At 30.8% G+C, this 5,474-nt stretch overlaps 1 long non-coding RNA gene across 1 annotated transcript in view; it reads left to right on the top strand.

Annotated features, from left to right (window-relative positions):
- Nucleotides 1-717: 717 nt before the first annotated feature.
- Nucleotides 718-5,474, top strand: part of LOC108743544 — a 7,654-nt gene continuing 2,897 nt past the window's right edge. Inside the window, exons 1-3 of the long non-coding RNA XR_001938850.1 lie at nt 718-798; nt 865-966; nt 4,723-4,813. This is a non-coding gene — a long non-coding RNA (uncharacterized LOC108743544). The remainder of the gene's footprint in view (nt 799-864; nt 967-4,722; nt 4,814-5,474) is intronic.

The raw sequence follows: 5,474 nt of genomic DNA, 5'->3' as shown, positions 1-5,474 counted from the left end.
GTTATGAAATCCTACAATTTCTTTGTTTGATTTTATTAACAGGTTATTTTTATAAATTATTAAAATCTATCCTCTTTGTTTATCATTTGATTTTCAATTAAATTTGATATCATTTTATGCAATACAATACATTAGAAAAGAACTTTTAATTTCTTTTTTATAAATTAAATTCCAAAGTAATGTACTCTCTAAAAATGACTTAGACATTAACAACACACAATTAAACGACAAGTAACGTTTTTAAAATTATAATAATATGAAATTTTTTTTGGGCATTGAAATTTTATGTACTATAACATTTTCTTTTGCAAATGCAAACCAATTATATATACGTTACCATCAAGCAAATTGTACTCAGAAAAAAATCAATTTTAATGTGACTAGAATTTAGATAACTTTTAAAAAGGCATATTAAGAAGGGTGTTTACGAAATGCTAATAATTAACTGAACTTTTTTTGTGATGTAGGATAGTATAAGTTTTATAAAAATAAATAATTGAAATAATAAAATATTTTAATTGTTTCGGAAACATATTTACTACAATAAACGTATCATTTAGCTTGCGTGTTCTGTTCTTTATTATCTTCATATTTGCGTTGAATAGTATCGAGCTTATCTTGTGACTTTTGATAATAACAAACACGATACTGAACGTCATCTTCGGACTCCGAATAATGCCGAATAAGAAAAGATTGTCTAATAGCAGTTGCCTTATTATTATTTATACTAAATCAGTTGGTTATTGAAATGGCAACCGTACTTGCTTTCTTTAAAGTACTTCTTGTTGATTGAAATAAGTATGTATGGAATTTGTAAAGATAAAGATAGATAGATTTAAAAGTTTATGTATGATTTCGTTGCAGGTACTTATGGTTTTCCTTATCAAAGTCGTATTAGAAAGCCTACGTTGGAACAGGTCGTGGTGGAGTGCTCGAAGAGAAATCGACTACTACAATAGAAAAACAGTGAGTTGTATTTTATTATCCACCATATAAATATTATTCATTTTGCAATTTATTTTTGATGAACTCTGTCTAAGTGTAGCCTGTTCAGGTGTCCAAAATACACAATTACTGAATTTGTCTCATAATAAGAAAAAATTTCTATACCTATGTCCTGAATCAGCTTGGAAAAGGATACAGTGTAGACTTTGTAAAGCGACACTCAAAAAGAGAATGGTTGTTTTATTGCATTGAGAATTTTTAAAATATAGGATAGAACAAATAGCAAAAATTATTTTAATAATACTCCATGGTAAACACGTATGACATATTTTTTTCGTTAAATATGAGTTTGTTATATGAAGTTGTACTGTACAATAAAATGAAGTAGAAGTAATTGTAAACTGCACTAAATGCCAGGGTTATCAGTAAAATTTACCTATACTAGGAAATTGAGGGCTAACTTAGAAAAAAGAGGATTTTTCTATTCAGTTTTATAAAACACCAGGGAATTTTTAATATTTATAAGACATTAAAGTAACAATTGCAAAAAGTATTCAAAGTTAAGAAGTAAAATCTAACTTCTCATTGGTAAACTAAGTAAAGTAAATTTTGTGTTGCTTTGTATACCAACCTATGTTATTACTGTTATTTTTTTTAAAAATTAGGTAGAACAAACAGAATAGCTTCAGCTTCAGTTTACTTCAGTCCCTGAAGAAGGTAACTTTGTTACCGAAAAGTGCTTCGAACAACTACAGTGTCTTGTTTTGACGTTGGGGTTTTGAGCTATTCTGTTTGTTCTACAACAACCACCAAAGTTTTTCCAATCTTCATATTTAAAAATTAGGGTTTGTGTTTAATAACATTTTACTAGATTAATAGTGTCTTAAGTAATTTACATTTTATTCGAAGGAATTTTCAGTTTACGATGTAGTAATGTCGTCTACACCTAATTTTTCTGAACTAATTGTTTAATGATATATTTAAAAGCTTGCGAAATTTTGCTCTCACATAAATTCTCACTCTTACCCCTTCATACATTCTCAATTACATGAAAATTCTCACCCTCACCCTCTGATACGTTCTCACTCTCACACAATTTGTTACTCTTGTCTTTTCATGTATTCTCACTGTCACGTAAATTTTTACGCGCAACCTTGCATTTCTACACGGAGAAAACTAAATTTTTATGACAATTCAAAAATTAAAATTTTCAAATTTTAATGACTAAATTTGCCATAGAAATAGTAGAATTTATTAACTTAATAATCTCAATTTTGACGTTTTTTTTTAAAAAGATTTTGAAACGTTAAAAAGTCTTTTGTTCCTTTGCGTTTATTTGAAAAATTTTTGAAGAGGGGATAAGGATAATTGGGGACAAAGCGAAATTTGACAATAAAAATGTCTCTTAAATTAACCTTTATCGACAGCCTTTAACATATCTCTTCTCATTTCGATTTTGACCCACAACGGACCTTGTGAAATAACTTATGATTGTTNGCCCCGAGTGACTATTTTCTGTTCCCTAATCTCAAAAAATGGCTTGGCGGTAAGAGATTTGCGGACAATGAAGAAGTAATCGAAGCTGTAAATGGTTATTTTGAGGAGCTTGACGAATCAGTCTATAGAGATGGCATTAATAGACTGGAACACCGCTATGAGAAATGTATCAGCCTTGGAGGAGATTATGTTGAGAAATAAAAAAAAAAAAATTTTTAAAAACCTTGTTTTTCTTGGTCAGGCCGGAAACTTATCAATCCACCCTCGTATATAAACGATATATAATATTCTTCTTATCAATTGTTTACTGCTCAGCGAATTTTCGCTTCTCGGACTTCATCAATAATTTCGTCACGCTCGCCGTGATTACCTTGGCTTTGAGTCGAACTAAGCGATAAGTACAAAAAAACCTAACGACATCCAGTTCTCATTAAATGCAGTCGATCCGCGGCTTGTGCTTGCAATTTGCTCGTTACAGTCTTTATAATTGACACAAGGACCATTCCCAACCGTACGCCCTTTTTATGCCCATTTCACCCTTGCTTTTTGCCCGTCGTGGGCCTTCATCACGTTATGGACCTGAATTCTTTCTGACACATATTAGTTAATGGTGTGATCCTTTTTCCGACTCGAAAACGATCTACATACAAATACAATGAAGAATTAACACGTCTTCGAACTTCTTTGAACTAATTATCGCACTTTGAAGTCACTGTCGATTGCATACAAATAGGTAGCATCATACAACTAATCTAATTAAAATCCTAGCCATACTGATTGTGAGTTATGTTCTTCGATAATGAATATCTATGTAGCGGTAACACCGTTAAAATTAATTTTTATATTCGTTTGATTGAATTTTTATTATTATTATTATTTTGTAAATATTCTTCTAAATCTATTTGTAGACTTACAACTTCTTATTTTGTACACGCCTTTGTTTCCTTTCAACCTAGATTCTATTGTTGTACTATCGCTAGCCTTTACCTAGAATTTCATCTTCACCTATACTTGCATGCGCCCCTTACTAATTGCTGTACTTTCCCTTAATTACTTTTCCTAAAATTCTAAATTGCTCACTCTGAGTGCTATAAACCTGTACCTTCAACTTTACTGTTCATACTGTTCCTTCTTGAATATTCTATCTCTTTTTACTAACAATTCAGCTGTATATAAACCCCTAAATTTCCATACTAACCACTCTGCGGTCAACCTTCGAGTAAGTCTTTACCTTTCGTTTATTACATCTATACTATTTAATTACGTTATTTTTGCTGTGTGTTTATTTTGTGGTGTACCTTTGATTTATCTTATTGTTCTTTGCTTTCTGTGTTTGTTTGTGTGTAGTGTTTTTTTTGTGTGATCCAAATTATACTTTTATATTTTTTATCGGACTATTTTTTTTTATTGTTGTTCTTGTGGTCATTAAACAAGACCCCGATAAAGGAAAAGAGGTTGTAGATCAATATCACGAAAAAACGAAAATGTTACTAACCTGCGGTTTTGATGGCAATATGTAAGGGCTCCTTTCACAAAAACGCTGGTGCCACTAGTTCGCCAGACGTGTTAACTGGTGATTGAATAATAATTTGTGTCTTTCTTACGTCAAAATAGCGTTATTTGTTTAGCCACCGTGGCCGCTGTAACGACCTACCTCTGTCACGACCAGCCCCAGTCTCCCCTACCTAGTAAATTTATTTCTGCTGGGATTTTATTTTTACAAATTCGGGTCCAAATTGTAATTTTAATTATTTTCTCTTACGAAACAATGGACTAGTGGGATAAATTGTAAATATAGCTTTGATATTTAGGTAAATTTTCTTTTTTCATTTTCTCCGTGTACGATCACATATATTTCCATATTCTCAAATGTTCTCATTTTTTTCCCTTTAATTCTGACTCTTTTCACCCTCACTCACCCTTTCCTCTTTTATACATACTTCCATTTTCTACCCCAAAATAAGCCCCCTTTACCCAGGTTTTTTATTAAAAACAAATTTGAAATAAAATCAGTATGAAAACAAAAAAATGTTATAAATATTCATAAATAATTGTATCCTAAACTGAAATTAAATTAACATCTTAACTAACCTTTCAAAAGGTTTGAAAGTTTAATTCTAATGTGGCAGCATCTCCGTTGAAGCGTTTTCTATATAATTTCAGTGTTTTGTAGCATTCCAATATGCACATTACAATTTTGGCCTTGATGTTACACTATTGATAATGTTTTCAAAAAGTAACTGATAGGGTTAGAAAGTTTGAAAATTAATTTTGTTGTAGCAACATCCGTATGGCTTCTCCAAGGAGTAGAGGATCTTCTTTGGAGCGTTCATACTGAGAGAGATGTGGTGAAGCAAATGCAATCATGTCGGTAAGTGTTACTTTATTATTATAATACATTTTGTGATTTGTCTTATATCGTAACAAATTAATTCAATTATTTACATTGTACGTATTTTTCTATTTTGAAACTTACATTTGATTCTAAAAAGTAAAGGATGAAGTAGGTACCCATCAAATTTTTGTACTTAATGTTTTTTTAACTGTCCAATATCACATTACAATTTTGACCTTTTATTGCTGATGTTAAATTATTAAAACATTTTTAATATTTGCATTTTAAATTTCTAAATATTGCATGACTGAGAAGGTATCCTACCAACCTATTTCGCCTATTTTTTATTGACTTCCATAGAATCCTCTGTTCTCCTATTCTTTCTAGTAGTGTCCGACTGAAACTGGTTTTTACGACCGAAAGCGAATTTCGACAACGGTCTCAATTTCGGCCGAAACCGAAACCGAAACCGAAAGTTCCTTATAAAGATCATGCTTTGAGATAAAAATAAAGAAAACGTTATTATAATCAGTCAGTTTTATTTTTTTATCTTTAAATCACATAGCTCTGCTGTCTTTGACATTTTCACTTATTGATAATCAAATCAAAATCAACATAACAACCCCTCATTTAAGGAAATACTTTAATTGCGCCTTAAAAATACTTAAAATAGGTGAGATGTTTATTTGAGTAAGTA

The sequence above is a fragment of the Agrilus planipennis genome, unplaced genomic scaffold (assembly GCF_000699045.2).
Source record: "Agrilus planipennis isolate EAB-ADULT unplaced genomic scaffold, Apla_2.0 scaffold708, whole genome shotgun sequence".
In the NCBI taxonomy this organism is placed as follows: Eukaryota; Metazoa; Arthropoda; class Insecta; order Coleoptera; family Buprestidae; genus Agrilus; species Agrilus planipennis.
This window is presented reverse-complemented; position numbering and strand designations above follow the sequence as displayed.